The sequence below is a fragment of the Balaenoptera borealis genome (assembly GCF_965194805.1).
Source record: "Balaenoptera borealis genome assembly, contig: HAP1_SCAFFOLD_172, whole genome shotgun sequence".
Taxonomy (NCBI): Eukaryota; Metazoa; Chordata; class Mammalia; order Artiodactyla; family Balaenopteridae; genus Balaenoptera; species Balaenoptera borealis.
Window position 1 is genome coordinate 311,450 of NW_028123941.1, and position 20,547 is coordinate 331,996.

Below are 20,547 nucleotides of genomic sequence, written 5' to 3' on the forward strand. Positions count from 1 at the left end.
TTAATTTTTCATTTTTCCTGGCCTTTTATTACAAGAAACTTCAATTTGGGGGAAAGTAATGGGGATATTAATACACTGTTTATCTAAGTAGATAGTAATTGTTTTGATAGGAGAAGCTCGTTTTTGTTTCTCCCAAGTTTGGGGATTTAGACTGGGAAGTGAGAAATTGAAGGGAAATGCTGGAGGCCAAGCCTAGTGGCTTTAAAGTCCTTTGGGTAGTTGGGAAAGGGAGAAATGAGGTTACTGCTGAGAATTTCTTCTACCTTCCAAATCTGATGTCTGTTAATGGACCAGAAGGGTGTCTGTATTGGCAGTAGGCTTAGAGATTCTGAGCAACGAAGGCTTCAACTTGAAGCGAGGAGGTGGAGGAATAAAGCGGGGAGTTTTTTCTCCTTATGTTTTTACTTACTGCTCCACGTTCTGTCTTTACAGTTACTTTCCCTCCTTCTTTGCTTTGTATGATGCTCTTCACATAGGATTCCTTGGGCTCCGCCACAAAGACTGATGATTTAGCATTGAAGGGCCTGTTTTGGGCTTCAATCCGCTCCTTTTCCGATTTTCGAAGGTAGGGAGCAGCTTCGCCAAAAGCAGCCATCTCACCGTCCAAACTCGCACTCATGGCTGCGATTTATTTAGAGAGAATTTTGCCTTGGGGAAAAAATGAGGGAGAGGAGAAATAGAAACCGGAAGTTATACATGTGAGCTAGGATTTGAAATGAAAGAAATGTTGAGGCTCCATCGCCTGCCTGGGCTGTAACTATTCTCCCAAGCTGTTGCTGACCAGCGTTCTCATACAGTAACCCTAGCACACGGCTGGTTTGGCATGAGACTGCAGTTTGAGGCTTCATTTTTAGGGCTTTGAAAATTTCCTTCCCAGATGGCGTATCTTGATCTCCAGGGCTAGGGCATCTACAACTGAGTGAGAACGGAATCCTTGCATGTTTTATTCTCTAAACTGTAACAATATCTATAGCTAAGACTGTTGTTGATGGATTGTTTTATAGCAACTGTCATTGTTTAATCCCCACTTTTCCTTCTGCATAATGTTTGCATCTGCCATTTGCTAGGACAGTCATAGAGTTAGGAGGGAAGGTTTGTTTTGTGCAAATGGAGATTGATATCTTCCAAGCTATCGAAAACATCTTTGCCTTTTAGATGGCCAATTTTTCTCTCACAAGCCAAATAATTATTTTTAATGTCTACTTAATGTTAATATTTGGTGTTATATCTCTTGGTGGGTCATTAAAAAAACCCATAATAAATTCTTATCATTCTAGATTTTTTGTTTTTTTTGTCATTTGGCTTGTTACCAAGAGACTTAGCATTGCCTTAATTCCAAAGTCTCTTTTAACATTCTCCTTTTGGCATGAGAGATTTCAACTGTCAGTTAACAGATCTAACCACAGAGAAATGAGAGCTTCAGCACGAAGAAGTTTCTTCATCCCACATAAATTCCACAGGCTTCTTTTCTTTCCGTCCAGAAAAAGAAAAGAGACAAAAATTTAAGAGTTCATCGCATGTATGTGAGCCATTGTCCTCCGTCGATAGGTATGTCTCTCAGTGTTGGTGTGTTACTTCGGTTGGATCTTTCCTTTGCTCTCAGGCAGTGAATTACTTGGGGGGAGGGCCAGGATCTCTTCTAAATTAGGTACGATATTTAGCCCTCTGTGGGTGTAATACTTGTGATTTTTTAAACGAACAATAACAAACCTTTCTAAAAACTACAGTGAATCATGAAAAGGTAGCTAAAATACTATGGTTTTAACAAGATGTTTGTTTTTGTTTACATTTTTAGATTAAGAATTTTTCTGGGTATTTAAAAATTATTGGTAAAATGTATAAGTGTTCAATGCTTGTCAGGAGGGGGAGGTTGGCATGGAATAGTCCATTGCCCCTGGACAGTTCTAAGTGCAGCTGAGAACTCACTGTCAAAATTCATTCTTTCCTAAATGGTCCTTTAATCCTGGAATTCAGGTGAGGGTGGTCTCTGAGAATAAGACATTCTGAAAAAATGATTTCCCAGCATTTATAAGCAGACGTTTGGAAGCACAATCTATTTACATAACTGCAAAAATATGGAAATGGTGTACAGTGAAGAGCTGCCCCCAGCTTCGTTAGCCTAAATGAATCCCCTCTGTCATCAATGAATGAATAAAGCAGAGTCTTACCTCTGGCTTCCAAATGAAGATGCAGGTTCAGAAGCGTCTAACACTGTAAAACAACAAGTTTCTTATTAGTGAAGCTCTGAAATTCCAGTAAGGTAGTTACAGAATTAAAGTATTTCCCTGGTCTGAAACTTGGCTGTATGAAAATAAAAGTCAAAGTTGGGAGGAACAGTCTCATGCTCAGAGATGGGCCATGGGGTAAGCTGTTTCTGCCCCCGGAGTCCTTCAGGTCCCAAGGACCCCATCACTTACCTCTGGGTTCTTGGTGGAGACGAAGCAGGAGGGCTCCTTCGTGCTTATACAGGGGCTGATGTGCTGATGCTGCAGCTACCTCCTCTTTGTTAGAGCAAGACATTCGGCAGCATGAACCCTCAGAATAACTTGTACTGACGTTTGTCATATTTGGATATAATTAGAAGTATTCATATCACTTTGAGTATGTGAACCAATCTCCTATAAATAATTTGACAGCGACCAGTTTGCTGGCAGAGAATGCTTTCTAGTGTGCTGAGAAGGTAATCTTTGACAGTGCCTGGTGGGGCCTCCTAAGAGCTATATTCATTTTGGCAAACTCTCTCGCACATGCCTGTGGTGACCCAGTGATCACATACTCAGCGACACATTGCTTTCAGGGCCCTATAACCACTTTCCCTTCTTTGGTACCACAGCAACCCCCACCTCCTCCACATCCTTGGGCTGCTGCCAAGGCTGCCCCTTGGAGTCTGGGCTCGGGCAGCAGGGCCAAGGTGAGAGGAGGTGCTATCCTGAGTCTCTACCGTCGGGTCAGTGCCCATCCACCCAACGCTGAAAAAAATGATTATTTATTACAAAATTATATGTATTCATTGTAGGAAAAAATACAGATAAGCAAAGAGAAAAAAGGTCTATAATCCCAATATGCAGAGATAAGATATAGACATATAAGTACCTATATGTCTTACAACCTACTTTAAAAATTATATCACAGGTAATTTTCATACCACTAATGAAATTTACACCCTTATTCTTTCTCTTTTAAATTAATTAATTAATTAATTAATTTTGACTGCGTTGGGTCTTCGTTGCTGTGCGCAGGCTTTCTCTAGTTGCGGCGAGTGCGGGCTACTCTTCGTTGCGGAGCACGGGCTCTAGGTGCGCGGGCCTCACTAGCTGTGGCATGTGGGCTCAGTAGCTGTGGCTCGCGGGCTGTAGAGTGCAGGCTCTGTAGCTGTGGTGCACAGGCTTAGCTGCTCCGTGGCTTGTGGGATCTTCCCGGACCAGGGCTCGAACCTGTGTGCCCTGCATTAGCCAGGGAAGCCTGCTAATGCCTGCGCCACCAGGGAAGTCCCTACACCCTTATTCTTTAGACAAATTATATTATGATCATTCTTTTAAAATTAGAATCTTTTCTTTTTTTAATGGCTAGGGATATTGAGGTATAATTTATATACAGCAAAATTGACTCTTTTTAGCTGACGGTTATATGAAAGTTTTTCTGCTGCTATTTAAAAAAATTTTTAATTTACAATAAAATTCACTTCTTTTGTTTTATAGTTCTATGAGTTTTTGCATGTGCACTCTTTCTTGTAACCACTGGCATAGACAGGATGCAGAACTTCATTTCTGTGAGTTTCGATAAACATGTGCTGTTGTGTAACCTCTTACGTTCTATTTCTACGAAAAATTAAAGCCTTGTAGATTAGACTAAAATTAATTGGACTGCATCTAATGTCTCATCAAATATGATATTTGATGTATACTTTATATCTGGTTTTCTAATCATTGTAATCATAAATGTGAATTAAACTGTTCCATTCGTAGATATAAGGCCAAGAGGATTGAAAGCATACGCTTATACAAAGACTTGCACATAAATGTTCATAACAGCATTATCCATAATAGCTAAGTGGAAACAACCCACATGTCCATCAACAGACAAATGGATAAATAAAATGTGGTATATCCATACAGTGGTATATTATTCAGCCATGAAAAGGAATGTAGTACTGATACATGATACAACATGGATGAACCTTGAAAACACTAATGCTAAGTAAACGAAGCTGGATGCAATGTGTTCATATTTGAATAACAAGAACAGGCAAATCCACAGAGACAAAAAGTAGATTAGTGGTTGCCAGACAATGGTCTGCAGAGGAGAGATTGGGGAATGACCGCTAATGGTGTTCATATTTGAATAACAAGAACAGGCAAATCCACAGAGACAAAAAGTAGATTAGTGGTTGCCAGACAATGGTCTGCAGAGGAGAGATTGGGGAATGACCGCTAATGGGGTTTCTTTTTGAGGTGATAAAAATGTTCTGGAATTAGATAGTGGTTATGGTTGCATAACTTTGTGAATCTACTAAAACCACTGAATTGTTCATTCAAATGGTGAATTTTATAGTATGTGAATTATATCTAAAAAAATGCATTGGATTTTACCAGTGTTTTTTCTGTATCTATTGAAATTATATTTTTTTCTCCTCTCACTTGTTAATGTAATAAACTGTGTTAGATTTCCTCACTTTTACTGTTCTGCAATTCATGAAATAAAACCTATTGATTTAATGTTTAATTTCCTGCTGCTTTAAGTTTACACATTTTTTTTTAAAATGTGGGATTTCTGCATCTGAGTTCATGTGGGACTAGGCCATAGTTGTCTTTTCTTGTGCTATCCTTTTCTGGTTTTGATATAGGATCGTGCTAGTTTTGTAAAATGAGTGCCTCCCATTTGTTTCTATTTTCTTCAACAGTGTGTTTAGGATGTGAATAATCTGTTCTATGAAGGCTTGGAACAGTTCCTTCAGGAAACTCTTTCTGCCTGTAGCCTCTTTGGAGGAGAAATCTTTCACTCGAATTTAAGGTTTTTCATGACTATTGATTAGTTTGTTCAGAGTTTCTACCTTTTTTTTTTTTTTTTTTTTTTTTTGCCCATTTGGAGAATTTATATTTTCCTAGAAAATTGCCCATTTCATGTGGGTTTTTAGATTTTTTTGTGCCTATCTTTTTATAGTTAAAAAAACTCCTGTGTAGGCATCTATTCCTTTTAATTTTTTTAACATATTTTAATTTTGTTCTTTTTATTTTAAACCGTATTTGCCAAAGTTTTGTCTTTTGTGTTGGTCTTTTTAATTTAGATTTACCAAATAAGGTTTTTTCTATTTTATTATTTTCTGCTTTTAATCTTATTCATTCCTTTATTTCTTAGGTTTATTATATTGGTCTTTAATCTAGCATCTTGAACTGAAAGCTAACTTCATTTATTTTCATTCTTTCTTATGATCTTGCATGTTTATTTATGGTTATAAATTTTTCTTTGGTTACTACTTTGGCTAAATCCCATGGGTTGATATGTAGTACCCTTGTATGATTGTCCTTCAATTATAATTATTTTAAAGCTTCTATTTCCATTCCAACTCCCAAACTATCTAAAGTTTTTTTTTTTTTTTTTTTTAATTTCCAGATGTATAAATTTGGGCTTTGGGGAGAGGATTCTCTTTTAGCTGGTAGTTCTTTTTATTGTATGTGTGTGTGTGTGTTAGATTCTTCTATTGATATTTGCCTTTTAATATGTCATTATATTGTACATTAGTCATTTCCAATTCTGTTTGCAGTTAATTTTGAAAACATTGATTCAAGTTTATCTATCCACAGAGGATCTGATTGATTGAAGATGATGAAGGACGGTTTGGGGATGCAGAATTTTCTAAATCCTCCTGGAAGTCTGGCAACGTCTCCCTCCAGCCACAAGGCCCTGCCCCACACCCTGCAACAACCAATCTGGAAAACCAGATTCCAACCTCTGCAACAATAGGCCCCAAGGGTCAGGACTTGGCCAGTGACTCACAGCTTCGTCATTTTCAGTCATTTCCGTGTAGAACCAAATGCGGGGAAAGCCAAATATGTTCCCCTAAGTAATCATTTAGGACGCCCCTCTTCCTATCAGCTTGTCTCCAGCCTCCCACATGACAAGCTCTGGGAAGGACATGCCTTCCTTTTTTTGCCACCAGAAAGTGTCCCACTCTTATGTGTGCCTGAGTCTCAGCCTGATGTGAGTGGTGGTGGCTGACTCCCGTGCTCTATAGACAAGTTCTGAGTAAATAGTGTCTGTTCTCATTTGAGGGGGTGTCGTTTTTCATATCTACAGAGCTTAGTATGACAGGAAGCAAATAAAACTCATGATAATGTTTCCCATATTATTTAAAAAACACATTTATTAATCACCATTTTTTAAGTTGAGACATAATTCACATACCATAAAATTCACCCTTTGAAAAGTGTAGAATTTAGTGCTTTATAGTCTATTCACAAAATTGTGCAACCATCGGCACTAATACCAGAACATTTCATCACCTCAAAAAGTCTGAAAACTCTAGGTAGGATTCAAGTGTCATGGTTTTCTTCTCTTTCCTTCGATTTGCCTACTTAGAATAAACAGTGTCTCTGAGAGAGAATACTAGCAGCTGAGTTCTTGGCAATTTGTCCCCAAGTGAGTGGGGACTTGCTTTTTCTCCTGAAACGGTAACTCTGTTTCCACCACTTGAAGTGAGTGCTCTAAGTGTATCCAGGAGGGAGTCAAGGCTCTGAGCACTAGTCCTGTCATCTGGCATCTCTGTGAGGATCGTGGAGTAGGGCAAGCGCTAATACAGCAACCTTCTCCTTTCCAACATTTACACCGACGTGCTCCAGACTCCATGAAGGCAGTGATGATAAAGAGGGCACATGAGAGGTTATATTTCTCTCCCCTCAGCCATGGTCTTGACGAGGCTGTGACTCACTCCATAAGCGAGTCTGTGATGCAGTGAGCTCTGTCATGTGATGGACACAAGTGGAGGGATGAGCAAGAGCAGAAGTTCAAGGCCTGGTAGGGGAGGAGGTGTGTGGACGGGTAAGTTCAATACGTCCAGGGTCAGAGGTGCTGGCTAGAGGGCTGTGCAGGGCTGAGGGGGCAGGAGAGAGAGAAGAAACCCTTCAGCAGGACTGGCCCAGAGGGCAGAGTGGAGCCAATTTTGCTTTTTTTTTTTTTTATCCAATTTTTAATCTGTTTTCTCAGAATACAATTGACAATTTTGAAAACTCTAAAAAGTCAAAACAAAATACTCCCCTTCATTCTTGTTCCAAACCAGCCATTTTCCCCCTGTATAGGTAACTTTGTTCAGAAACTGGAAGCACTTTACAGAAAGCATTTTTTCCTTAATTGGTGCATTGAGGAGGATATAGTAGGTAGAGGAAAACTTAGAATACTATGGCCATATTTGAAGCTCTGGAGAGGCCTGAACCATCGAGAGTCTCCTGTTAGTCTGTGAGCAGGGAAGACAGGAGGAAGCTACAGGAGACACAATGATAGTCAAAGCGGTGAGGTCCCAGGAAACGAGGAGGGAAAGAGGGACCTCAATCCACAGGAAAGGTCAGTCGGGGATCATCTTACCGTTTGGCAGCCCCAAGACCACTGGCTTGTGAAGTTGAGCCCGTCTGTCCTCATATCTGGTCATGAATGCATGGTATGTGTCGAGGTTAGGGAGGCAGCAACTGCGGACCCCAAGTTGTATATACACTCTGTTCACTCACACAAAATGGTGGGCATTGCATCAAGGCTCTCTGACTTTTTAATGACTAATTCACCTGTAGCTTTTATTTATTGGGTTTTGTTATGTTCAGACATGTCATGTCAACTCATTTAATCACTCAACTCTCTTGAGAGGTTATTAAAGTATTTTCCACATGAGAACAGGGAGTTTTTTATTGGGGAATACTTTGCCTGTAGTCACTGCTGATAAGTGGAGGAACATGTATATTGCCTGCCTTGTGCTAAGTCTGTAGATTTAACTGAAAGCATTGGGGAGAAGGGATACTTATGAATTCCCAAGTACACATTTTTTAATTGCCAGTCAGCTCACAATTAACATTCTGTTGTGGACTGTGCAGGTTATTTCACACCACCCTGCATGTGATGCTCCTTTATCATGAAAGTCACTCTGTATTCAGAGTGTGCCCAGTTCTGTGATGCATCTGAAAAACATACGCCAAGTCAGCCCAGAGGAACATTGGACTTGACATCAAACAGGGTTTGAGCTTTCGATACACACAGCTGCCTTTTCTCAGTACTGTCGCCCTCGACCATCACCTCTGGACATTTGGGGACATGGGGCAGCCTGAACCAGAATGTCCAGCATGTTTTTAGGAATCAGTGACTTTCAAGTCAGGTGACTGTGAACTTCATCCAGAATTGGGGTAATGTCAATTGCAGGTTTCTTTGCGTGAAATGTCTCTGGAATCTTGTTGAAGTCAATGTAGAAAAATCCCTCCAATAGTGCCACAATTCTGTGAACGTATCAATCTTATTAATCTAACCTTCTGCATATTCCTTGGCCTTAGAGGAAACGATGGCTCTGTTGTTACTGGTGCTGAACTTCAACGCAGCACCCACTGTTTCAGTCCCTCCCTTTCGGCGCTTTTCCTCATCTTGATCTCGCCAACATCCCACCCATTTTATTTTTCGTTTGTTTTACCCTTAAAGATATATTCTAATTGTCAATATCCTATAATATGTTTCCAATTACTGGTATATTCCTCCATTTCATACCTTTTCTCTGTGTTAAAGATCAATATTTTAAACATGTTCACAGACGGTAGCTTCAAGAAGAACCCATTTAGCTGAAGGTCCACAGTAAGTTTATGGGGATGAACCCCGCTGTCCACATTAGAGACATGATCTTAGGGTAAGAGGAATTCAGCACAACCACCTGACTGAAAGTGGACTTAAACGCTGGCCCCACAGAGGTTTTTGAATACTTTGCATTTGGAACCATATTGTCCCAAAGACAAACTGTACCTTGAGTTTCAAAAGGGCAGTTGCTTAAATGTAACTCATGTATATAGTGTTTGAAAAACAAAGAAGACCTAAAACTTAATCAGAAAACAATGGCAGTGAGAGGCTACGAAATAGAAAAATCTATGTGAATTCAGCAAAGTGAGACTCTATGTGAATGTAAGTAACATGGGGGGTAGTTAGTGGAGACCATCACTGAGGGAGCATCCTAGAATTCATGTGTAGAGAACTAAAGAAATGAATTTTATGTGAGCAAACTTTTAACAGTCTTTCCTTTCCTTATCAATAGCAGAGACTTCACACTGGAGAAGAGCCCACTGAATGTAACAAATATGAGGCGATTCACATAGAACTGAACTTTCACGCTACATGAGTGGCCTCTCACAGGACAGAAACCCTATGCTTGCAATCAATTTGGAAGAGCCTTCAGCCTTTATTCATCATTGAATTAACATAAGCTAATTTATACTGGAGTGAAACCATGCAGGTCTCATCAATGTGGGAAGGCATTCAGGCAATGCTGTAACCTTAGATGACATGAGAAAACTCACCCTGAAGTGAACCCCTATATAGGTTATAAATGTGGAAGATAGTTTAGCTGGAGCCTCACATTTAAATACACCAGAAACTCACACTGGAGAGAAACCTTAATGTGATAAATGTGGGACACACTTCAGCAGAGCCTTAACTTTTATTCACACTGATGAACTCACAAGGTGAGAAGCCCTCTCTCTCGAAACACTGTAAAATCTGGTGCTTCAATTATTTTATTCCTTTTATGTTTTCACTTAATGTGCCCCTCATAACTTAAAATTGAATTATAAATAAATTTAATTTTTCACAAGAGTCCTAGTCCTGGAGAATTTGTGGACCCTGCCATGAAAATCCAAAGAACTCAATCAGGCCGGGGTTTATTCCTTCATCAGTATTTTTTAGCCAAAATGTTTTTTTCCCCACCAAGAACAGATATGTCAGGACCGAGAAGTTGGAAGATCATTCCATAAACACAAAAATGTAAAACAACTATACCCCAATAAATAAAATAAGGTAAGATAAAATAAAATAAATCATTGCAGACATGGAGAGTTCCATTTTCAGATTTGGAGAGGGTAGGGGCTGCATGATAAGGTCTGGCTCCTCTTCAGATAAATTGCTTTTACTTTGTTGGCCTAAAAACATTCATTATAACCCTAAAGTCCACTGACGTTTAATGGGTGAAAGAATGTTATTGTAGGGGTCAATAAAGCATGGGATGTTGCCTGCAACCTTTGTGTGTCTGTGTTCCTGTCTGTGTACATGCACACGCACACACACAAACATGCAAGCAAGGGAGAGAGCATATAGCATCCATCTGATCCTAAAGAGAAAATATGAGTCTGGAATCAATGGCATAAATGTGTCATCAGGAGAAAGAGCATCTAAGTTACCTTATTGATTAATGTATCAAATTTTCAATTACTAACAAATATTTACTGAAAGCTTCCAGGATTTCAGAACTTGGCTTGTTATGAGGACTAAGTTGTAAATATTACAATGTTCCTATCTTCATAGAACTCTACATAATAACGCAGTCAATTCAAATATACTGCAAAATAAAATTTCTGATATTAAAAATCAAATATACATAAGGGCTTACAAATCGTGTAAGTACAAAATGTTTGCTACTAATTTACAAAGAAAAGTTGCCACTTTATAAAATAAAATTGAGATTTATAACAGTGTCATTATAGAACTTTGGAAGGCCAAAAATTGTCAAAAAGACTGGGTTATTAAAAAATATTTTACAAAATTCTGAACCTTTGAAAAGCTATTCTGCAAGATTTGGGAAGAATAAAGATCGATTTCCATTTCTAACAGCCAAGATAATTGTTCAAAATATTATGAAATGAGTATTTTTAAATTAATTGTTCAATTACAAAATACACTTTTGAAAATCAATAATGGTTTTTATTAGAATACAAAAACTGCTGCACATGCCTATTAAAATACATTTAGCATCCATTTTATTCGAGATTCAGTGGGGCAACATTTTATTTATTCATTTATCTTCTTCCAGTTTTACTGAGCTATAACTGACATAGAGCACAGTGTAACTTTACAGTGTATAATGATTTGACTTACATATGTTATGAAATGATTATCACACTAAATTTAGCGAACATTCAACATCTCATATAGACACAAAATTAGAGAAATAGAAAAATGTGTTTTTCTTGTGATGGGAACCCTTAGAATTTATTCTCTTAACCACTTTTATGTATAGGAGACAGCAGTGTTAATTATCTTTATCATGTGCTATGTTGCATCCCTAGTACTTCATCTCTCTTATGGCTGGACGCTGGCAGTTTGGGCCACCTTTATCCAGTCCCACCTCTTCCCACGCCCTGCCTCTGGCGACCACAGATCAGACTGTTATTGGATGAGATTGTTTGCTTGTTGGTTGGCTGTTGAAATATAACTGATCTACAACACTATGTTATTTCTTGTTACACAACAGAGTAATTTGGAATTTCTATACATTTCAAAAGGAGCACCGGGTCCTCTGCATGGGGAGGGGCCAGGGCACTGGCGCCTCTGAGGCCCTGGGCCCCGCCGCCAAGCTCAGGGACAGGCCCCTGTCTGCGGCGGAAGAGGTAGCCTCCAGGGGCCAGAGGAGATGCTGGGATCGCGCCCCTTCTCTCCGTCCTCCGACCCCAAGTTCCCGCGGCGGAGGCTGAGACCCCGGGCCGGGGTGTGCGCCGAGGGAGGGAAGCGGGTGCGGTTCCGGCCCCGCTGGGCTGAGCCCGGCCGGCGGGAAGCCCTCTGCCGGGCCGAGGAGCCGCTGTACCGCCCGTGGTGCTCCCATGACTGCCGCTTCCCCTGAGCCCGGAGGAGCGGGACCGTCTCCTGGGCCTGTAGGCCGCCCCGCTCCTCTCCTCGCCGCCTCCAGGGCTCCCGCCACGCACCCAGCACCTGCGACGTCAGCGAGTGGGCCAGGAGCTCGTGCGGGGATGGGCCCAGCCGCGATCGCCGCCCCACCCAGGAGCCCTGCCGTGTGCTCCGCCCACCCCGCGGTCGCTCCTTCCCGGACCTGCCGGCCGAGCTGCAGGCGGAGCCGGGGAGACACGGAAGCCAGAGGCGCCGTCGGGGGTCTCCCGGCCGGTCCGGGGACACCGGGCCGCTTCCATTTCTGGCTCCAGCGGCTTCCCGGTCTGTAGCCTATGAGCCGAAGGACGCAGCGCTGGGCCGCTTCGCTGTCTGCACGCTGCGCGCAGGGCCGGCACTGGAACAACAACGCGGGGGTCAACTACACGCTGCACCCCGCGTGCTACTTCTTTGATCTTTGTCTCTGGTGTGAAAGGGCCCAGATTTCCTATCCTGGGCGAAAGAAATGTTCTTTATAAATATTTTGTAGAAGGTGTTCTGTCCCCTGCCAAAATAAGATGTTAGGTGACTTGAACTGTCAGAGTCATCCGCTGGTGTTGGCCGTGAGGCTGAAGAACAGGTCACGGCCCCAACCCCCTTTGGGTGCACAGAACCCACAACAGCTGCCAGACTCCGCTGGCCATTAGCCCTCAGAGAAGCTGGACCCTTAGCGGCTGGACTCCAAGCCAGGGGTGGGGCTGGAAAGGCGGCTTTCTGTCCTTCTGGGAGCCACAGAAGTTAGTGGTGAATTGATGGATGAGGAACTGTGCCCAGCGAGTAACTATTGCTCAGAACTCTTTGGGCCCCTGCACGCGGCCGGACAGGGAGCACAGGGACAGGACAGTGTCACTCACTGCTGGTGGCTGGGGACGCCAGCACGAGGGGACCATACATGAGCACAGGCGGGCACCCTGGGGGAGGAATTTATCCCCTCACATCTTGGGCAGATTTTGGTAATTTGTTTTTTGTTTTGATTTTAGTTTTCATATTTTCTGGCGCAGGGCTAGTACAATCAATTCGTTTTGGAATGCTGGTCTCTAAGGAGGGATGTTTGCACTGTAACTCGAGAGAACAGGCCATTGCCTCCTACATCCCATCGACCAAATTCCACACCCAGCTTGTGCTGGTAGGAACTGCAAGCTAAGTATGGTTTTTATATTTTTAAATGGTTGAAAATAATTCATAAAAAGACTATTTGCAACACAAGAAAATTATATAGCATTCAAATTTCCTTGTCTATAAATAATGTTTTATTGAATCACAGTTATACTCCTTTATTTACATTTTACTGTAGCTGCTTTTTGGCTACAATGACTGAGCTGAGTAGAAACGACAGACATCATATGGCGAATCTAAAATATTTACTCTCTGGTCCTTTACACAAGTTTGCCAACCCCTGTTCTAGAAAAGTGGGGAAAAAATTTTTTTTGAAACATGTATGCTGGGATTTATACTTTTAAAACAGTTAAACTTTTAGCGAATTTTGTCCCTGGAAACAAACTTAGGTAGAAGTAAATATGTTACATTACTCTCAGTAATCTCAGTTATAACAAACACTAATTCACAATTATTCCTGCACTGAGGAAGGGAATCCACCTGCAGATTTTTTCTTTTTCATCTAAGAAATAATCACAAATTAGTGTAACTAAAACCTAGCACCCATCTGAATTAGCATCAACTGCAAAAACTGCTAGATATTTCTGAGCCTCAAAATAGGACATTGTAAGCCATAAAAGTATTTACTTTACATTTTGCTTTGGTGACATCTCTTGACTGTGGCAGTGTTGTTTACTAAAGTTAATTGATCATGGAGAATTTCATCAAGAATCATTTTCTAGTAGAAAACTATCAAGAGTTCATGCACTATGATTCACACTAGAGTAAAATAAACTAGAAAACAATCACATTGATGAAGCAATGAATATGTAATTTACATAAGAATATAAAAATATATAACAACAAAAAAATCACTTATTACCTTATTTTCTGTTATTAAATATAAAAACATATTATGCATCTTCCAGGTATTCTTGCATGTGGTAAGCCATTTCTTTCTTAAAAGGGCATTATTGCATAATGAAACACATAGGTAAATGCATTTTTAGATTTTTATTTTGTATTTAGGAAAACACTTAAGTTCAAATTTACCAATAGTGTATATAATCGCATTGACACTATATACACTACAGAACACACTGGGAAATTCTGGATTTTATGATAATAATGTGTTATTCTGGATTGTTTTAGATTATCAAAAAAAAAAAATAGAAAGAAATTAAGAGTCCAATATAAAGAGCAAGATAGCAATCCTCTTGTCTGTTATCCTTTAAAATGGTAACCGGTTGAATTTTGAATAAAATGGATGATGGAAGGAATTTTAAGAGGCACGTGCAGCAGAATTTTTATCATTATAAGAATCGTTACTGATTTTCAAACATATAGTTTTGAATTCTAACAATTTTAAAAGTACTTATTTTGGAATATAGAGAACAGCAAACCTGGATCTTAAGACAGGGAATCTAGCTTTGTTCTCCCCAATTCATGCAGACTAGCTTTTCCAAAATTGAGAATTTTGTAAAATATTTTTACTAACCAGTCTTTCTAAAAATATATAACCTTTCAAAGTTCCGGAATTGAGACTGTTTTAAATGTCAATTTTATTTTATGAAGTGCCAACTTTTTATTGTAGACTGGTAGTGATATTTTGTAACTATACAATGTATGAACATGTCTTTTTTTTAAATGTCAGAAATTTTATTTTGCAATTTATTCTTATTGCCTGCATTAGAATACAGAGTTCTAGGAAGAGAAATGTGTTGTGTTATTTATAGTTTAATCATCATAACAATCCAAGTTCTGAAATGTTGGAAGTTCTCATTAAATATTTAATAACGGAAAAGTTGATAAATGAATGAACAAGGTGATTTAGCTTATTTCTCTCCTGCATGAATCCTTTATGCCAATAATTCCTGAGTTGCATTTTCCCTTTATGATCAGATAGTTGCTACAGTGTCCCTCCCTTGCATGGGTGTGTGTGTGTGTGCACTCAGATGCACGTACACACAGTAATGTTGCAGCTATCATCTTGGGCTTTAAACAAAATTTTTTTTTAAAGTTTTTTTTGTTTTTGATGTGGACCATTTCTAAAGTATTTTATTGAATTTGTTACAATATTGTTACTGTTTTATATTTTGGTTTTTGAGCTGCGAGCCATGTGAGATCTTAGCTCCCCGACCAGGGATCGAACCCGCACTCCCTGCATTGGAAGGTGAAGTCTTAACCTCTGGAATGCTAGGAAAGTCCCCATGATGGGCTTTATAGGCCCTAGAATACCATTTCTCAACCCATTAGACTTCAATGGACCTCAGGGCTATAACGAATGTTTTGGCCAACAAAGAAAGAGAAATTGAACTGAAAAAGGGCCAGAACTCATCATGCAGCCTGTATGCTCTCCCTAGCTAGCCTTCTTGAAGGTTTAATTGACAAAATAGACATTGTCTCTATGCTGATCTTTCTCCCGGAATTTTTTTTTTTTTTTTTAATCATCACCTTTTGTGACCAGGATTCTTTCTTTATTTATTTATGGCTGTGTTGGGTCTTCGTTTCTGTGCGAGGGCTTTCTCTAGTTGCGGCAAGTGGGGGCCACTCTTCATCGCGGTGCACGGGCCTCTCACTATCGCGGCCTCTCTTGTTGCGGAGCACAGGCTCCAGACGCGCAGGCTCAGTAATTGTGGCTTACGGGCCTAGCTGCTCTGTGGCATGTGGCATCTTCCCAGACCAGGGCTCGAACCCGTGTCCCCTGCATTGGCAGGCAGATTCTCAACCACTGCGCCACCAGGGAAGCCTCGGAACTTTTTTTAGTAACATTTTTCAGTACCATTTTTCTAGATCAAAGAGTAAAGCTTTAAACGTAGACTTACCAATGGCTCTCTGAGGGATCTCCTTTGTGTTTAAATGATTTAGTATACGCACCCCTTATTGTTCGAATACATTCTTAAAGGACAACTCTTTTTATGTCTGCAAAGATCATTCACCTTCTCAGTCCTGAAGACATCTATCTGTTCTTCTTGGACAAAACAAACAAAGAAACCCTTGGCTACAAAATGCTAAGTAGGGATTAAACCACCGTCTGACTCTGAATTCTTGAGTTCTTCCTGTCCGTGTACCCACAATTATTCACCTTTGTTTAAATATAATTAATATATAATTCTTTTTTAAAGTCATGTGGGAAATAGTAAATGAAAGTTAAGTAATAGAATTAATTGAAACAGCAGAGGTTAATCACAAAGTATGTGTGTATTTATCCTTGAAGCCATTCATCCTGAACGTGTATACACATATTTGGACGCTAATGTAAGAGTTAACACACATCATACTATGTTTTACATTTTCAGTTAACATTCAACGTTGTTTCCTGATTGATCCCAGTCTTTGTAATTATGATTATAATTTTATAAAGACAGAGAGTGTCTAACTGATCAACAGTGACAGAGTATTAACAGAAAATGGGCCCATTCTTACTCATCCCAATATTTCATGATTTTGAATGACACATACCCACTCAGTAGTGCTTACATATTTGCAAATACTGATCTACTGAAGCAGGTTTGCTTCGTTTCTTCTTACTTGATACTGAATATTGCTTTCAGCACTTCTCAAAACCCTTCACCATCTACATCTTTATATTGTATATTTAATAAAAAGACAATTGCTGAAGGACTTAATTATTGTCTCAATTGCATGCTAACACATTCTTTATAGACTATTTCCCCAGTATGAGTTTTCTGATGTGAATAGCAAGTGAAAGATTTTCCACATTGTCTTTAGAATTGGCATCTCCTCAGTGTGAGCACTTTCTTGTTCACTCAGGAATAAGGAATCCCTGAAGAATGTCCTTCCTTCATTACACTGAGACTATTTTTTCAGTGTGAACCCTCTCATGTCCAATGACAAATGTGACTTTAGCATTCATTTCATCGGATTTCTTCTACAGCAGTGATTAGATGGTGTACCCCTGGAGGGCTCTCCTCGTAGTAAACCTTGGGCTGTCTTCTCTACTGTGTCAGGGATGAAGCCCACTCTGAGTTCTCTGTGCATTCTGAGGCTGGAGCTCCACCTGAAGGCTCTTCCACCACGACTACAGGGTCAGGGTTTCTCTCCACATGACTTTCCTGGTGGTTTAAAAGGGATCATTTCTGGCTGAAGGCTCCATATCATTGATTACAGACACAGGGTTTCTACACTGTATAAATTCTCTGGTGTTTATAAAAGTGGGAGCTCTGGGTAAAGGCTGCACCACATGGATTCCAGACATAGGGTGTCTCTCCTGTCAGTTTTCTAGTGCGTATAAACGTGAGAGCTGCGTTTAAAGGCTCTTCCACATTCATCGCATTTGTAGGGTTTCTCAGCAGTGTGAATTCTCCCCGATGACTAAGGTTACGGCTTTGACTAAATGCTTTCTCACATAAATGATATTCATTGTGGTTTCTCTCCTGTGTGAATGTGCTCATGACATCGAAGTGTTGGATGGTCACTGAAAGCTCTTCCACAGTCATTCCAAACATAGGGCTTCTCTCCCGTGTGAGTTTATTGGTGTGAATAAAAGTCAGCTCTCTGCTGTATTACCTTTATAAGGTTCGTCTTCTCCAGTGTGAGCTGTTGGTGTATAAATACGAGGCTTCAGCTGAATTATTTCCCACGTTCAGGACATTTGCAAGAGTGACTCCAGGGTGCACTCTCTCATGTTGTCTAAGGTTGGAGGGTGACTAAAAACCTTCCACATTCTGAGATCTGTATGGTTTCTCTCTAGTATAATTAGCTTATGCCAATTCAGTGATGAATAACGGCTGAAGTCTCTCCCATTTGGGCTGAAAGTATAACACATGTGGATTTAAGGTTGTTGTATGTGAAATGTCCTCATATTCATTGCATTCAGTGGGCTCTTCTCCAGCATGAAATCCCTGCTATTGACAAGGAAAGGGAGGCTGTTAAAAGTTACTCACATAATATTTATTCAGTCATTTCTCTACATGTGAATTCTAGGTGGCTCCCTCAGTGATGGTCTTCATTGAAAATCTCCCCATGTTACTTACATTCACAGGTAGTGTTACTTTGCTGAGTTCACACAGATTTTCTATCTGGTAAACCCTCACTGGTCATAGCTTTCTGATTAAGTTTTAGGTCTTCTTTATGTTTCAAACACTATATCCATGAGCTATGTTTAATCACTTACCTTTTCATTGAAGCCCAGGTTAGAGTTTGACATGTAATGTCAAATGACATGGGTCCTCAGATTGTTCCATCCTCCTTTTACATTGATAGAAAATCTCCTGGCCACATGTCCAAAGCCACGGAGGGCAGAGCTAGGGTTGAGGCTCTGATGTTGCTGATTCCCACATGGGGAGGAACCAAGGTGACTGAGGGCAAGGGCATCTGGTGGGACAGGGGGTGCAACAGGGAAGGTGGGGTGCTAAAGGCCTGGAATGGGTGTTGGAGAACAAATGTTGGTGCCTTTCACCAAGTATTATTAAATGAGACTTTTGCGAGAGGTGTCCTTGCTGTGGAGACAAGACTCTCCAGGAGACCATGGTAAGGGTTACCTGGGAATTAGTGTTAATCCTAGGAACTGAATATTAATAAAATAATAACTCTGAACAGTAAGTCAAGTCGAAGTATAACTCCCCATGATTTGCATTGTTTTCTGCACAATGGGGAGATTACATCCTCCTTACGTGCCGAGTAGCCAATGCAGGCTTGTTTTTGACCACGGGAGGAAAAAGCGTTCCTACTGTCTGCGCATGCCTGTGGGTTAGGTGGGAGGGGTCACTCCCAGCTGAATGGTTGGGGATTCATGCCTGGTGTATCTAACAATACTTTGAAAGGCTGGGTTCTGAAGGCTGCTTTCTTTTTCCTCAGATTTATCTGCTTGATTTTTGGATTGTCCCTGCATAAGGGTGCAGAGGAGGGCAGGTGGTGGCAGAGTTCCTGATAATGAAACAACAGGTGAGAAAACAAACTTACTTTGATTCCTGAATTGATCCATCTTTTGCCAAATGGTCAGGTTTCTACTTTGGGTCCGGATTTTCTAAGTGCACCCAGGAAATATTAACGCCAGTTATGTTCACCACCCTGTTAGGGATACGGCAGGTCAGGGACCAATGAAGAAATACTCTCTTTCCCAACATTTACTTTCACTTGTTCCAGCCTCCATTAAGCTGTGACCTCACAGAAGACGGGAGAGGTTTCTTCCTTCTCTTTTTTTAAAGGTCATCCCTTGGGCACAGCGACCTCCTTCATCATGTTACTGGCTGCAGTGGACTTAGGAATGCGGTGAACACAGGGGCTAGAGAATGACTCAGAGCAGAAATCTCTAGGCCAGTGGGGAGCAGGCGTTTCATCAGGTGAGTCCTGTGTCATAGGTGCTGGTGTGAGTGGGGGTTTGGTGAGAGATAGCAATAAAGAATCATTTATTTTTCCTAATTTTAAAAAGATTAACTTTCTACAGAGTACTCATAAACATTTTGATAGCTTCAAAAAGATAAACGTAAGTTCCTTAACAAAGTTGTTCACATAACCCTTTTCCTTTGTGTTCTTAACCTTCATTCAAATTAGAAAGTTGAATGCAATGTCTGCAGATTCTTATTTTCTTAATTTGGACTGTGTATGGAGGAGAAGGGGCACAGTACAGAGAACAAAATGTAGAGCACTGGACAGCAAATGACAGTCTGGGAAGCTCCAAGACCTCACTCCGCCAGAGTGACATGAATAAAACAACCAGGATCTGCCTGAATGAGCTGGGGTTCTAGCCCAGGGAACCCCAGAAGTGGCAATAATGGGCTTTCTGATCCCACCATTGCCAGCCCTGGCACTAATAAGTGTTCTTATTAGACCCGGGGGATGTGTGTGTATGTGCTGTGTGTGTGTCTTTCTTCTCCTGGCACCCCTGGACTTGCCGAGTGTGCATCAGTGTTTCATGAAAGCCATGGCCATGTGGTGCTAAAGTTATAAGACCCTCTCAGTCTTGTATCTTCCTGCGTTGGATACATAAAATTTCTCTAATAGGTCCAGATGCAAATGTTCAGCTGTCTCCTTGGCTCCTACCTGCAATGGCATGGGGATGTCTTTTCCTTGGGAAAGCAGCTCTAGGCTCATGGAGAGAAGAGCGGCACACGTGTAGGGTGGGCAGAGATAATTGGAGCAAGCAAGTGAATTGCTAAGGTCTCCTGATAAGGAGGTAAGAGGCTGGGCACTAAGGGAACCCAGGTCTGCAGAGTCAGGGTTCCGACTGCAGAATTCTCCACATTAGCGTGAGGAGCGCGTCTCCTTCGCGGCAGCCTCCTGCCCAAATCTTCCCAGCCTTGTCGGCTGCTGGGGTCCCGTCGTGCCGTGCCGAGCCGAACCGGCAGGTAGCTACGAGGCGGACGCCCCGAGACGAACTCGAGCGTTTGGGCGGTCGGAGCTGATCCCTCGCCGCCCAGCGATCAGAATGCATCCCGCTGACGTTCGAGCCCGTTGTCGGGAGCCACCTGGCGGCCGCTTTTATATTGTCCCTTCCCTCCTGAGCTTTGGTGACCTTCGCGAGGGATGTGACTCGCCCGCCAGGCGCGGGGCAGAGTTCCGGGAGGCCGCTGACGTTGGCGGCGACCATCCCGGTGATGCGGAGTGGTG

The 20,547-nt window shown here is 41.2% G+C and overlaps 1 long non-coding RNA gene across 2 annotated transcripts; it reads left to right on the plus strand.

Moving 5' to 3' along the window:
• Positions 1-10,224: 10,224 nt before the first annotated feature.
• Positions 10,225-19,735, plus strand: LOC309621279. 2 transcript variants are annotated; one of them, XR_014239890.1, is made up of 4 exons: positions 10,225-13,024; positions 18,796-18,882; positions 19,146-19,280; positions 19,492-19,735. It is a non-coding gene; the product is annotated as an uncharacterized lncRNA (long non-coding RNA). The 2 variants fall into 2 exon arrangements; XR_014239889.1 differs by having other exon boundaries at positions 19,146-19,735.
• Positions 19,736-20,547: the final 812 nt, after the last annotated feature.